Source organism: Enhydra lutris, unplaced genomic scaffold (genome assembly GCF_002288905.1).
Source record: "Enhydra lutris kenyoni isolate GAN:26980312 unplaced genomic scaffold, ASM228890v2 scaffoldscaffold66, whole genome shotgun sequence".
NCBI lineage: Eukaryota > Metazoa > Chordata > Mammalia > Carnivora > Mustelidae > Enhydra > Enhydra lutris.
The window spans coordinates 16,406,086-16,422,227 of record NW_019154150.1 but is presented as its reverse complement, the minus strand read 5'-3'; the positions used below and the strand labels follow the sequence as shown (position 1 = coordinate 16,422,227).

At 40.2% G+C, this 16,142-nt stretch overlaps 1 protein-coding gene across 2 annotated transcripts in view; it reads right to left on the bottom strand.

Annotated features, from left to right (window-relative positions):
* Positions 1-16,142, bottom strand: part of LOC111159097 (oxysterol binding protein like 10) — a 305,114-nt gene that overhangs the window by 146,852 nt on the left and 142,120 nt on the right. The window lies entirely within an intron of this gene.

The following is a 16,142-nucleotide window of genomic DNA, read 5'->3' as shown; positions in this document are numbered from 1 at the left end:
GTCTGCTGTGTGACTGGAAGTCCTAAGTTACCCACCAATTAATCCCCATTTGTTAGTGTGGTGTTCTTATTTCATCTTAGAAGAATGTATAACCCCAGCAACCATTCAGTGTAGGATAAAGATGGCACTTCAATTTTTGGAGATGAAAGGGCTCAAGGAGTTGGTCTGGAAAAAAATCTCTGCACTGGAGAAGTGAAAAAAGCAAGGTCCAGAACTGTCACCTAGTAGGCAAAGTTCTGCATCAAAATGTGAAAAATGGGTATTTTTATTGTTATTCACTTACAATTATTTGTTTCTTTTTTGAAAATTTTTAAATTTCTTTATTTGCGAGAGAGAGAGAGAGAGAGAGAAAGAGCACAAGCAGGGAAGAGTGACAGAAGGAGAGGGAGAAGCAGACTCTCTGCTGAGCAGGGAGCCCAATGTGAGGCTTGATCCCAGGACCTTGAGATCATGACCTTGAGATCATGAAGGCAGATGGCTAACCAAGTGAACCACCCAGGTAGTGGTTTAAAACAGAAAAATACCCCAGAAGAAGACACACAGAACTAAAAAAGTAGCTACTTATTTGTGGAGAAGCAGAGAATGAGAAGAAGGACAGGAAGGGAGATTTTTCGTTTCCCAATGGTTTTTTATGTTCTTTCCTTTTGAACCACGTGAACATATTACTTATCCAAAATGTGTTCAATTCTACACACAATTTACATTCCGAATGTTCCTATCCTTCCCTCCAGCTTGAAAGAAGGCTATGTTAACTCAGGCCAGCTTCTGAATTTCAGGGTCCATGTATTTACTGAACACGTACTGTGTGCCCTTGAGAATATCTACCAGGTGGTCTCCAGGAGAAACAGAAGATGTACAAGACAGTCTTCTATCACAGATGCCAACAATATTGCTGGGGATAGAAGATACACACAGAAACACACACACACACACACACACACACACACACAGAGTAAGGAAGTGCAGAGCAAGGTGTTAATTTGGCAACACAGACGGAAAATGCCAAAGAAGGAGGAAGAGCTTGAGCTGACCTCATCACAGAGTGTGTGACCTGAAGCCTGAGCAGGACTAGGGGAGGATACCGGGACAGGCAGCAGTGTACAAATCAACCCAGACAAGTCGGCACCTTCAAAGCAGACTTAGCCTCGGGCCCCAGGTAACAGTCAACAGCTCTAAAAGCTATTAAATGTTAATGATCTGTAATTTTTAAGCTGCCATGGGGTTGGGAGTGGGGTGGGAGGTAGTATAGAAGTCAGAACTTTGTATCGCCCTGCAACATCAGAGGAGCTTGTAAAAGTTCTCTGGATCGAACTTGGATATAATTAATAGGAAGACAAAGCTGGAAAGCAGTGTGTTGCTTTTAAATAACTTTATATACAGGCAATTGGAGAATTTTTCGTCTAAGAATTGCATATACCTTGATCACAAGGAAATACAATGGGCATCTACTTTCTGCTTTAATGTTTTCACTTGGAGTGTGGAGGAGGAAAGAAGCTATTTCTTTAATCCTTTAATGACCATGAATTTCCCTAAGCATTAAGAGTCTCCTGAAAAACATTTTGATTGTTTGGGAGCCTTATTTCCAACCCAAGAAAGGGCAGCTTTTTCACTGGGCTTTTGAGATACACAGCTGAGGTTCCTCCCCCAGCTGTACCAGGTTCTAGCTGTGTTGACTTCAGTTGAGTTATTTAAGCTTTCTTATTAAGCATCAATTACCTAATCTTTAAAAAAGGAAAAATAATATTGAACCTTAAAAGCCATCATGAAGATTAAATTAGATCGTGCACATAAAACATTTAGCACAGTAGGAAACTGCATGGCCAAAGTTTCTTTCCTTCTATCACTTAAACTTGATCAATAAAGGCCATATTGATTTTTTAAATGTTAAGAAGTCACTTAGTTCAAAATCATAAGCAGGGAGTAACCTCCTTTTTTTTTTTTTTTAAACTGGATCAAAGTGGTGATTGGAGTCTGAAATATAATTAAATACTTACTGGAGAGTCTCTATGGTCAGCCACTGCATTGCAAGACTGCAGGGGGAGAAAACAATTCTAGATGCTGAGAATGAGGACCCGTTTGAAATCAGAGAAGAAGACAACTGTGGCAGAGAGATGCCTTTGCTTGGAGCACTATCACTGTAAATGGTAATAAATCAAGAAAACTCGCCCAGGAGCCAAATTATTCCACTGCGAATGTCTAACTTCATGATCATTACTTAATGGCTGTCACTTGAATTCACAAGCAGTAAATCTGAGTTGAAAAAACCTTTAATTTTCCATTAACTGTGGCACTCTCAACGGTTTAATTCACACCAGTGCCTCCTCTCAGGGTAAACAGGAACAAACAAAGCCTCACTCTTGGTACACTGCATAGGTCATCAGGCTCCCGGAGAAACAAAGGAGACCAGCCCACAAACTACAATCGCTAGGAACGAGAAGGCTCTCTTTCCACAGGCAGCCTGGGGAAAACTCCAGGCTGTGTTTTTAGATGGTGTTTCGCTGTCACACACTCATCCCCGCTACTATTTTACAACAAAACATTATCAGGAACAACAGGGCAGGTTTTTACTCCAAATACTTACTTCAGGGAGAGCAACCAGAAAAACCAAGTGCACCATCTGTGAAAAATTTGCAATCAAGGGTAACTTTCTTTCTGGAAGTAAGATGTACCCTTTTACCTCAGAGAATCAGCCCTTGTGTCCCCTCTCCCAAACAGCGCCTGCCTGACAGATGGGGTGAAGCTGAAGAAGAGAAAGTGGGGCCCCCGGTGAGACAAAGTGCTGAGGCTCAGACTCCGCCCAGACATTCGACACGCAGTGGGATTTCTTGGGATTTACAACCTCTTGGTTTTTCCTGCTTACTTCCTCAGATTCATGCAATTTCCCAAGTGTGCAAGGAAGACACGTATGCATACTCTCTGTACTTACTGGCTAAAACGAGCAGAAGGAAAGCACGACTGAAAAGAGGGAGCAAGCACCTGAAGGAATATGTCCAGTAAGGGAAATCAAGCAGGGAGCTGAAAGACAGGGTCCAGTCTGGGAAACTTACAGCAGAATCGAAGGGCTATCCAGAGGCTGTGGGAGGGGAGTGGTTAAGAGTCAATGGCCTGATCAGGGAAATAAAATTAAAACCACAGTGAGATACCACCTCACACCAGTCAGAATGGCTAAAATTAATAAGTCAGGAAACGAGAGATGCTGGCGAGGATGCGGAGAAAGAGGAACCCTCCTACACTGTTGGTGGGAATGCAGGCTGGTGCAGCCACTCTGGAAAACAGCATGGAGGTTCCTCAAAATGTTGAAAATAGAGCTACCCTATGACCCAGCAATCGCACTACTGGGTATTTACCCCAAAGATAACAAAAGTAGTGATCCGAAGCAACACATCCACCCAAATGTTTACAGCAGCAATGTCTACAATAGCCAAACTATGGAAAGAACCTCGATGTCCATCCACAAATGAATGGTTAAAGAAGATGTGGTATATATATACAATGGAATACTATGCAGCCATCAAAAGAAATGAAATCTTGCCATCTGCAATGATGTGGATGGAACTAGAGGGTATTATGCTAAGCAAAATAAGGCAATCAGAGAAAGAAAGAAAAGTATCATATGATCTTACTGATATGAAGAATTTGAGAAACAAGACAGAGGATCATAGGGGAAGGGAGGGAAAAATGAAACAAGATGAAACCAGAGAGGGAGACAAACCATAAGAGACACTTAATCTCAGGAAACAAAATTAGGGTTGCTGGAGTAGAGAGGGGTAGGAGGAGCGGGGTCACTGAGTGATGGACATTGGGGAGAGTATGTGCTATGGTGAGTGCTGTGAATTGTGTAAGACTGATGGAAGCACAGACCTGCACCCCTGAAACAGATAATACATTATATGTTAATAAAAAAAAAAAATAAAACAAAACTGACACACAGGACAAAAACTGTGGAAGGAAAAAAAAAAAAGTCAATGGCCTGGGTTCAAATCTGAGCTCCAGTGTTCATGAGCAGGGTGGGCTGGTAAGGGGCATGGGGCTCTCACTCTGGAATTCTACTTTTTTTTTTCCCCACTTCTAAAATTTCACTATTACCTACCTCACTGGTTGTTGGGGAATGAAATGAGAAGACGTAAGTAGGACACAGGCCTCGCACGGAGCATGAAATGTCATCACTACCATTTGTAAATTAAAATTAGGCCTTGAGGCGGCAACACAGATGAAGGATTGTTGAGTGGCCCCAGAGTCATATACACGGACTTAAGGACTTTTTTTTTTTTCATCAACACTGCTTCAAGCAGACAGTTTTACCGCTTCCTTAACTTAAATAATAAATTTAAAATAAAAAAGAATCATCATCCTAATTACTAAAAAAAAAAAAGTTTGCTTCAGAGAAAAAGTACCTTTAAAATATGATTTCACATTTTAAAAAATACATCTATTATAGATTAAAGTGCCTGTGGATAACGCCAATGCTACATGCGTACTAAAAGGAAAGAATTAGCTTAAATGAGTAATAGGCAAGTTCCCACTAATATTTTGGAATGAAACAGAACCTCAAGTTGTAAAGACCACCTGCTGGTCCTAAAAACCTCTAAAAACAAATATTAGAACTTTATAATTAGGCTTGCCAAAACTGAAATTTAAAAGCTGAAAAGGAATAAGGGGGAAAATATCTTATATAAACATTTGTGGTAACCCCTTGTATAGATAATTTTTCTGATGGAAAAGAATCGTTGAAAGTCAATTAATTGGAACAGCATTCAAATGACATTTAATTTGGAACCTATTTTCCTCACTTCCTTGAATTCTGTCATAGTGAAGGGGGAAAGACACCATATTTCAGAATAAATAGCCCTAGGGAGATGAAAAATCAAACTAGTATGGTTGCATTTTTTTTCTTAAAGATTTTATTTATTTATGAGAGAGAGAGAGAGAGACAGAGGGGGCACAAACATGGGGAGAGGGAGAAGCAGGATCCCCACTGAGCTGGGAGTGTGATACAGGGCTCGATCCCAGGACCCTGGGATCATGACCTGAGCCAAAGGCAGATGCTTAACAGACTGAGCCACGAAGCGCCTAGCATTTTGTTTTGTTTTGTTTTAATTTATTTATTTTAGAGAGAAAGCACATGCAGGAGGAGGGTCAGAGGAAGAGGGAGAGAGATCTCAAGTGGACTCTAGGCTTAGGACTCAATCCCATGACCTTAAGATCAGGACTGAGCCAAAACCAAGAGTTGGACTCTCAACCAACACCACCACCCAGGCACCCCGGTTGCGTATTATTGAAAAACAAATTCAACCAACTAAAGCCTTTCATTACATTCCTTTCTCTTCCCCCAAACAAGAAAAAAAATCAAGGTATCATTTTTCTAAATATGTGAAAGCTAAACGAAAAAATTGTGATTTATTCCTTTTCTTCCAAATGTAAGCATACTTCGATTGCCAAAATTGGAAAAGCCAACAGTTTTTAAAATAGTACAATTCAGGACCTTAAAATTATTCAGAATTTCATTTTCCTGTTAGTCAATATCTAAATGAAAATAAATGGTGTCATTTTTTTTTTCAAGACCCAACATGGGTCTTGAACTAATAATGACCCTAAGATCAAGAGTCACATGCTCTATGGTCTGAACCAGCCGGCAGCCCCAAAAATTTATGGTGTTTTTAAAATTAATCTATTCCACTATTTTGCTTAATAATGACTAAGGGATAGGTGGGGGGAGGTTGGAAGAGATAAGTAAGGGTCTCCAGGATCCCACTGGCAAAAATCCCAAAAATGTGGAGGTGTAAAGAAACCATAGATAAGTCAACAAATCACATCATCCTGCCCTAGGGGTCAGAGGTGAGGTCTTGTTATAACAGCTACATGTGACCAACAAAGAATTACCTGACCCTAAAAAAGGAAGTAAACCATTAAAGGTGTTATCACTAGTCCTTACCCAATGGTGCCTATCAATAGAGAGGTTAAAAGGATTTAACTTTCCAGGTTTGCTTTCTATAAAAGACCATCCCTAAAAGCCCCCAGTGGCAACCCTGTCAGGACCCCTCTCACTTCTGAGAGCATTTTCTATATCTCCATTTAATAAAACTCTACTGTTTTACTCACTTTCCTTTATCCACAAGATTCATTCTTGGACTCCTAAGACAAGAACTTCGCTCCCCTGCTTCAACAGCTGTATGGACCTTTGCATTTGCTTTGCTTTTGATTTTGTTTTTTAATATTCTGTTATCCTAAGTTTACAGCAGATCCAAAGTAGAAATAAAAGGTTTTAAAACTGGGTTATTTTCCAAGTTCATTCCCATGGTTAACTTTTCAAAAAGTATACTTCACTTGCTCTATTTTTCCAAATTCCTGTCTTCTTGCAGAAATAAAAGTTTAAACTTTCAGTTACCAGGTCAGGAAGTCTAGGGAATTTCTTTCACTTTCTTTTTTATTTTTCTTAAGATTTTATTAATTTATTTGAGAGAGAGAGTGAGCTCACAAGCAGGAGGTAAGGCTAGAGGGAGAAGCAGACTCCCCACTGAGCAGGGAGCCCAAAGAGGGACTTGATCCCAGGACTCTGGGACCATGACTGAAGCCGAAGGCAGATGCCTGACCGAATGAGACACCCAGGTGCCCAATTTCTTCCATTTTAATCTGAAAATCCATAATATATCATAAACATTTCCCACTAACGATACCAATACCCTCTCTTAACACACACACACACAAATATGTGCCAAAGTGTGCAAAGGGAAAAGAATAGTTTTCTCCAGAGAGGCAGTCTCTAGCCTGCTTCTAATCATACTGCATGAACCTTTGATTATACCTGCCAATGCCAGATCTTTGAAAAACAGAGCAAGCAAATGCATGTATTTCCATTGCCTGTAAATAGAGGAAAAGAAAATTGGACATTTTTAAGTTTGCCTTGTATCTCAACGTTTTCAGCCCCCAAATAAATCCTCTAACAGCTAAACCAGTACTCCAGAATCCCTAACCATGCTCTGGCCAGCCTCCATCTAGATCAAGCTTCCAGGTCTCCTGCACTTGGCCCCTTACCACCCACCACCCTTCTCCCCACCCCCTCACATCTGCCAGCTCTCACCATCTTCCAGATCCACCCAGAAGCAGTTATGCATGACTTCAAAACCTTCCATACATCTGCCCTCCTTTCAACTACTCTCTACATAATGTGTTTGGGAACTTGTAATTCAAGGACCAAGACTCCTTTTGGATGCTTTCTTCTGAAAATGTGAAGATTTTCTCTACCGACCAAGCCCATCTCTTCTCATGCTGTGAAACTATAGAATTTTAGAAAAGGAAAAAAAAAAAAAACCAACAACTCAGTCTAGTCTTTTCTTTTTATAGATCTAAAAACAGCCTTAAAAGGATAACATTACAAGCGTCATTCAAAATTCAACTAAAAAAGCCTGATTCAAGGCTCAGCCTCTCCAGGTGGCCTTTCTCAATTACATGAGGATCTAATTATTTAAATAGAGTGTCACACAAAAGTTTGATGTAAAATATTTGATAGCAGGAAAGCAGATATCCATTTTACGTTTCTACTTATCTAACACTTGAACCCACTCACCTATCATCATAAAAATATATGCACAACAGGCCTTTGAAAGCAGGATAATTGTGTACTATATTCTCTTGGAATTGCAGATCCTCAAAGAAATAATTTTACTCTATAGATATTGTTTGCAAATAACAAGAAACCAAGACTTTTTAATGCCAAATTGCCATTTTAATTAAAAAAAAATCATTTCTGAACAAGGACTAGAAAGAAGTTTCCTCAACTTAATTAGTTATATGCCAAAAATATAGAACACCCACAATACTTAAAGATGTTTAGCTTCATTGCTTTTAGTTTCAGAAATAAGGATTGCAGTACTATCGCTGTTTAATACAGTACTGGAGGCACAAGCCAACAAAACAGGACAAGAAGAAAAGAAGAGGTAGAAGGATAGGAGAGGAAGAAATAAAATATAACTAGCCATAGATGTGATTTTACAAAAAAGAAAAAGAAAACAACTCCAGCAAAGTTGTTAGATGAACTTAGAGAAGTCCATAACATTTTCCTGTATCAGTAATAACTAGGAAATGTAATAGAAAATAAGATATTCACAACAGCAATAAAAACTATAATCATACAGACATTAATCCAATAAGGAATACATAAGACCTTTATGGAAAAGGTTTTTTAAATCTATAAAGAGAAATCAGTGAAGTACTGGGAAAACAGAGAACACACACCAGGTAAATGAATAAGAAAACTTAATATTGTAAAGACATCTGTACTCCTGAATTATTATATAATTATTCTAATAAAAATCCCAGTAGGATTTTTTTGAGCAAATCAACAAATTTATTCTAATATATAAATGGAAGAATAATGGTTTGTGAGGGGCCAAGTTAATTCTGAAAAAGGAGACTCATCTTACCAGATACAAATATTGAACAACAAAGCCACAATGAGTACTGATTATAGGCAGGAAGAAGAGATGAGACTAAAAGCTGGAAAACAGGGCATATATTTAAAAAATACGAAAGTTAGTAATTAGAGAAGCAACCCAATAAACCAGTAAAGGAGATAACTGATAAGGGGAAAGCAAACATAGCTGACTCTAACTTCATATCATACACAAAGATAAAAAAGGTAAAAATCTAAACGTAAAAAGCAGAACTATAAAAATAACAAAAGGAATAGGAGAGTGTCTGTGCAACTCTGAACATACAAAAGCTTTCCTTACAAGACCAAAAGTACATACCACAAGTTTAACAAGGTGATGGGTTTGACTACATTATAAGGGTTTCTCTTCGACCAAGGACATTTTAGACAAAATTAACAGATGTGTGGAGACTGCGAGAAGACAGATTACTATCTAGAATATAAAAGGAATTCCTACAAATACAAACCAGACAACACTATAAAAAACAGACAAAGGATAAGAACAGGCAATATACCGAAAAAGAAAGATGCATGCCTACCGAGTATAACGAGGTAATCAGAGAAATACATTTAAAATAGCTAGATTTCACAACCACCAGATTTACCAAAAATTAAAGAGTAAAACAGCACCAAGGAATGGCAAGGGTGTAAAGATTCTGGAACCTCTTGCACTCTAGTGGGAAAGACTGGTACAGCCATTTCGGTAGCAATACAGCAGAATTTAATGAAAATATATGCACGTTCCTATGACCCTGAAGATTTCTATTGGCAGGTACACAACAAACATGCTCACAGTCGCCTGTACATACAAGGATATGTTCAAAGATGTTCACTGTTGAGGGTGGGGAGTCTGAGGCAAGGCAGGCGTACATGAGTAAGAGTTTGTATAAATTAAACATGGACTGAACATACAGTAAATATACACCCATCAGCTAGAAGTAATGACATAGAGATAGGTACAGCAACACCGATAAAACCTACTGCTAAGTTAGAAAAGTCTAAAAAGGACAAGATCTGCAGGACGATGTAACGGCCACAGATTTAAAACACAGATACAGGCAAAGACCCATGCAGAGCCAAGGCATTGGTGCTAAGGAAGACGAGGGGGATGGGAGCAGGGGAAAAAGGAAGGAAAACAATTATAAGAGTTCTTAAAAAGTTTGTTTTTGTTTTGTTTTGTTTTGTTTTTTAATAAAAGGCCTTGTTGGGACTGGTAAGTTTGCCATAATCCAATAATGATGGCAATAACTTTAATTGTAAGTATACTTATAAGTATCATGTGAATGAACTATGGACCATAAACTGTCTTAATATATACACACTTTAAATCATTTAACCCTGTTCATAATCTCGTAAGGTAGGTACTAAAATTTCCATTTCGTAGATGAGGAAAATGAGGCACAGAAAGAATCATCTCTGTCCCCAGGTCATACAGCTCATAAATCTAATAAATCAGGGGGCAGGGATTCAAATTCAGGCCAGCTGGTCCCCAAGGCCATGCTCTTGGCCATGACACTACACTGAGTGCCTAGATGTGATTCACCCATTCTCTTCAACTGAGGTCCCAAACAGCACAATTCTTTTTTTTTTTTTTTTTAAAGATTTTATTTATTTATTTGACAGAGAGATCACAAGCAGGCAGAGAGGCAGGCAGAGAGAGAGGAGGAAGCAGGCTCCCCTAGAGAGCAGAGAGCCCGATGCGGGGCTCGATCCCAGGACTCTGAGATCATGACCCGAGCCGAAGGCAGCGGCTTAACCCACTGAGCCACCCAGGCGCCCCCCAAACAGCACAATTCTTTACAGAACACCATGACTAACAGCTCAGTTAGCATTTTGGGGGGGAAAACGACTTTTTAATTTCAAAGTCCTGTAGTGCATACCAATTCTCAAATACTTAAAACAGTAAGCTCATTAAGCCAAAGCTACATGAAGCTAATACTTCAAATTCTTTAAATGTTTAATTACCCATAACAAGGCCAATGTTTGATGGATCATACATCTACAGATGTCAAAGATAAGATACAGTGCCCAACTCTCACAGCACTTAATGTGTTTTATCCACACATCTCCCTCCATGTCCTACTATCTCCCCTAACCTGTGACAGTCCCCGGGCCAGAGCTTCTGACTAACAGCCACTGTGTACCCCGTGAAAACTGATACAGGACCTCACCTTGCAAATGCTAGAACACAATAAAGACAGAGCAATGAGCCCTCCACCAACCTCACCTTCCAACAACCGGTTAAACCACTGCTCCTTCCCTGCAAAGCTAATTTTTAAAAAATACCAACAATGATTCACTGATAACTCCTCCCCTTTTCCAAGAGGAAGAGTCCGGAAAAGATAAACCACAATTATACACAAACACAAAATGTACAAAAAGGAAACCTGGTACAATATCAACCAACACACATTATTCAGAGCTATCTATAAGTATTTCCCAGGCATCTACTATGTGCCAGGCACTGACAGAGCTGTAACACTGAACGAAAAGACAAATATCCCTGCCTTCGGGAAAGTGGCATCCTGGTGAGGCAAAGAGACCAAAATAAATAAATCGGGAAAATAGAAACTGTTTTAGATATATACATACAATAATATAAAGCAGGAATAATATATATTAACATAAAGCAGACAACAAGAAAGATGGGAAGGCTTTCCAGTTTTCCATAAGTGGGGAGAAAAACCCTCATGAGACCGTGACATTTGATTTAAAGACCTGAATGAAGCCAAGGAGTGAGCTATGCTGACATCTGGGAAATAGCATTGTAGGTAGTAACTCAACAGGTACAAAGGCCCTGGGGTAGAAGTCTATCTGGCATGTTTGAGCAAGGAGGAAAGCATGGCCAGAGTGGAAATGAGCAAGGCATAAAGAAGTAGGAATTGAGGTCAGAGAGGTAACGGACTGGAAAGATGAGCTCCTGATTTAGAAATTACAGACAACTGCTGGGCAAAGCCAGAGTACCCTGGTATCACCTGGGGCTCATTCAGACACTCAGAATGATGAGCCAATTTGAACAATGGGTTCCAATAAGCTTCCTTCCTCAGGGCCGTGTTCAGTTATTAAATTGTTATTTGCATACAATTTACATATGTCTACACAACATGTATCATCTCTATTGGATAATTTTCATGGTAAAATTGTATTACTGCTGCCCTGAAGATGGCCATTTCATGATTTATTCTATTCTTTTTCTTCTCACGTCTCCGTATAATCGAGCCAGAAGATATTTTATGCCAGAAATGAATCACGGAACAAAAGGAGACCACATGCCAAGGAATTCTACAAATGATCACTCCCTAATGGGGGTGGTGGTGGCGGGAAGGGCTCTTATTTCATGTTTAAACTTCTGTCACCTACCAGTGGGTCAAACCAGCCATGGGGATGAAAAGTCCAAGGCAATTCTAAGACAGAACATTTTAAGAAGCAAATTTGATTTTCTTACAATCAATAACTAATCTCTGACAGAAGCACTCCTATCTATTCAGAAGAGATTATTATCTCCTTTCAAATGCTCGGGCACAGAAACTTGAAGCTCAAAAGAGGTCCTACTTGTGTCTCAAAATGCTTCCCACTGAAAAAATTAAACCTCGTCAACATGCCTCAGGTGCACACAGAATCCGACAGGATCTGTGCAATAAATCCCACTAATTACTTCTTCCAGGCTTGGTATTACTGGTGAGGTTAAGACTGAAATGCAAGATTAGCTAATAACTCAGGGAATCAGTAAATAGCCCCCTACTAACCCACTATGGTGGGGGGCAGAGGGGCGGTGAGAGCCACAGGAAGCAGCAGAAACCTTATAAAGCCAATGCATCAATTAGGAAGTTTCCTGCAAATCCTTTACTGGACCAGACCCTTAGAAGCGATTAGTGTTGGCACGCCTGGGTGGCTCAGTGGGTTAAAGCCTCTGCCTTCGGCTCAGGTCATGATCCCAGAGTCCTGGGATCAAGCCCTGCATCAGGCTCTCTGCTCAGCAGGGAGCCTGCTTCCTCCTCTCTCTGCCTACTTGTGATTTCCGTCTGTCAAATAAATAAAAAATCTTAAAAAAAAAAAAAAAAAAAAAAGGAGCGATTAGTATTTGCCTTCCTCTTTCCTGCTGCACTTTTCATATGTATGTAACACACAGGTATATCATACATCCGCATGGCCCTTCCTTAATTCTCCCTATGGCACTTCTTGCCAGAGCAGAAATAAACCACAGGTTTGAAAGCTTATGCTAACACTATGCTAGGCTTATTTTTAAACATGAAGGAATTTAAATTTTGTGTTTTGGATTTTTAAGAATCCAGACAAAACACTTAACATGTATACAGAGCCAACCAAAAAAAATATTTTTTTCTTTTTTCTTTCTTTTTTTGCTTGCAATTAATTTCTGGATCACAAAGGAAAGAACCTGATTCACTCTGTTAAAAAAGCTAAAGCAGGGGCGCCTGGGTGTCTCGGGGGTTAAGCCTCTGCCTTTGGTTCAGGTCATGATCTCAGGGTCCTGGGATTGAGCCCCACATCAGGCTGTCTGCTCAGTAGGGAGCCTGCTTCCCCCTTTCTCTCTGCCTGCTGCTCTGCCTACTTGTGATCTCTCTGTCAAGTAAACAAATAAATAAAATCTTTAAAAAAAGATAAAGCAAGCCCAGGTTGGCATCGTTTGCCCTCCAAGACAGGAAACCAAGACTTAATTACAGTTTCAACCTATGTGGGGGTGGATATGACCCTTCCAAAGTCGATCTGAAATTTCGTGATGGGCTTGAGTGAGGTAATCTATATAATCAAAACCCTGTCTGGCCAAAAAAGTCCTTTTCTTTTGCTAAAAACTCTTTGCTTCATCCCCCTTTCTGTAAAAACTTTCCAGCTTGTCCAATTCCTTGGAGCTCCCTTCTACTTGCTTGACGGGCTGCTGCCTGGTTCATGGATCTCTTAATAAAGCCAATTAGATCTTCAAATTAACAGGTTGAATTTTTTTTTTTTTTTTTAACTCTCAGAGGTCTCAATTTTTACCAAAGAATTAACAACAGGGAATCATTAGAAGAGTAAATGGCTTAAGGACTAGGCCCCTTGTCATTCCAATCATTGAATTTGACATAATCCGGCCCATCATATAATTATCTGGCAAAGCTGGAAAGCCCAATGGACCTCCACTGGTGTCAATAATTTCCATGCAGGAAGTGTCTCAATGGAGTCATTAGAGGCAACCCAAAGAGGTTTAGATAGTATTATAGGTGAGGATATTTGCACTGCCCAATCTCAGGGTATCAAGTAGCAAAGTTAGAAAAGTTACACAGATGCTTTCAATGTCCCAATTTAACCAACTGATTAGATTTCCCACTGTTTTTCATGCCTTCCATAAACACCACGGACATGCACACAAAGGACTGATGATTGCCTGTGGCGTCTCTCTCGGGTTATGCCTACACGCTTGTACCCCCACCAGCAGGGCGAAGTATCTGCAAAGGGCCAACTGTACTGACACCTGACTCTGCTTATGCTAGTATACTTACTGTTTTAACTGCATCATTTAAATAATAAACTGATAAAATATAAACATGAAGAATGACTGTCTTTATGCAACTAAGCCGCATAACCCGAAAAACATCAATAGAAAAGCAATGCAGGGAACTGCTGTAGAATTAGGTGTGGGCAGGACAACCATACAAGAATAGAAACCATTTATAAAAACCTAGGATTCCATAATGAACTTGCCCTGTTCTTTAAAGAAACCTAAGCAGATACGACTCAACACCCAAAAAATAATCCAATTAAAGATGAACAGAAGATGTGAACAGTCTTCAAAGAAGACATCCAGATGGCCAACAGACACATGAAAAGATGCTCGGCCCCACTCGTCATCAGGGAAATGCAAATCACAACTATGATGAGACATCACCTCACACCTCAGAAGGGCTAAAAATCAACAGTACAAGAAACAACAGGTGTTGGTGAAGCTGTGGAGAAAGGAGAGCCCTCCTGTATGGTTGGTGGGAATGCAAACTGGTACAGCCACTGTGGAAAACAGTATGGAGATTCCTCAAAAAGTTAAAGACAGAATTTGATCCATATGATCCAGTAATTCCTCTGCTGGGTATTTACCCAAAGAAGACAAAAACACTAATTTGAAAAGCCATATGTGCCCCTATGTTTATGGCAGCATGATGTACAACAGCCAAAATATGGAAGTAGCCCAACTGTCCATGGATAGATGAAGGGACAAAGATGTGGTATACAAATACAATAGAACACGAAGCAGCCATTAAAAAAGAATGAAGTCTTGCCATGGACAACAAGACAGATGGAACTAGAGGGGCACCTGGGTGGCTCAGTGGGTTAAGCCTCTGCCTTCGGCTCAGGTCATGATCCCAGGGTCCTGGGATCGAGCCCTGCATCGGGCGGTCTGCTCAGCAGGGAGCCTGCTTCCCAGTCTCTCTCTGCCTACTTGTGATCTCTATCAAATAAATAAAATCTTTAAAAAAAAAAAAAAAGAAGAAGAAGATGGATGGAACTAGAGAGTAGAATGCTGTAGGGTTCTGGAAAGGCACTCCCAGAATGTGCCATTTCAACATGTGGATTCTCTTGAACCGAAGGCATTGGACACCCTGTGGGCTTAAGAGAAAATTCTGTCCTCCCTTAATCACACAGAAGAATTTAAATGACAGGTCTTTCCCAGAATACAGTTTATTAACAGACATAAATTTTAACTGGATGACCCATCTGTATGGCCAGGCAAACATCTAATTACCAAACATCTGTTCTGCATTCCTTTCCTCTGAAGTTCCAGATGTCTCCCCCTTTCTCCTTAATTCAGAACGGCATACACACCTCATTTTGCCTGTCTTTGGAATCTCCACGTCTGTGTGGATTGGATTCCCCTGTATGTATGCCTATTAAATCTGATTTTCTGTTTATCTGTCTCACATTGATTTGATTCTTAGTCCAGCTAGAAGGACTTCAAAGGGGACGGGGTTTCTTCCTCCCTGACAGCGCTAAGTGGAAAAAGTCAGTCAGAGAAAGACAAATACTATAGGATTTCACTCATGAGTGGAACTTAAGAAACAAATGAACGGGGCGGGGTGGGGGGAGACAAACCTGAACAGGAGTTTATAGATAACCTATTAGAAACACGCTTTCTACAAAAGAGACGATGTTCGATTTCTACCACTCGATCTATGCTTGATGAAAGTGACCTGGAACGACATCTGAAGATGGGTGAGTGAAGATTTTAAGTTAAAATGGCTTAAGGTGGGCCGCCTGGGTAGCTCAGTGGGTTAAGGCCTCTGCCTTTGGCTCAGGTCATGATCCCAGGGTCCTGGGATCGAGCCCCACATTGGGCTCTCTGCTGAGCAGGGAGGCTGCTTCCCCCTCTCTCTCTGTCTGCCTCTCTGCCTACTTGTGTTCTCTGTCAAATAAATAAATATTTTTTAAAAAATAATAAAAAATAAAATGGCTTAAGGTTTGCACACATCACGTTTATGATTCTCTCCTTTAGCCAACTGTTTTTTATTAAAGGACAGTGTTTCCAAATCATGAGCTAAGACGTCTCCTGGAGTCTCAGCCGCAGGGTGACAGAACGCTGGAGCGACCTGGCCTGTCTTCCGATGCGTGAACTGCAAGAAGACAGTGGGCAGAAATTAACTGGCATAAGTACCAGCTAAGCCAATAACTCCAGGGTTCATTATAGAAGTGGTATAGGTTACAGGTCAGCTCTATGTTCCTACTCTGGGGG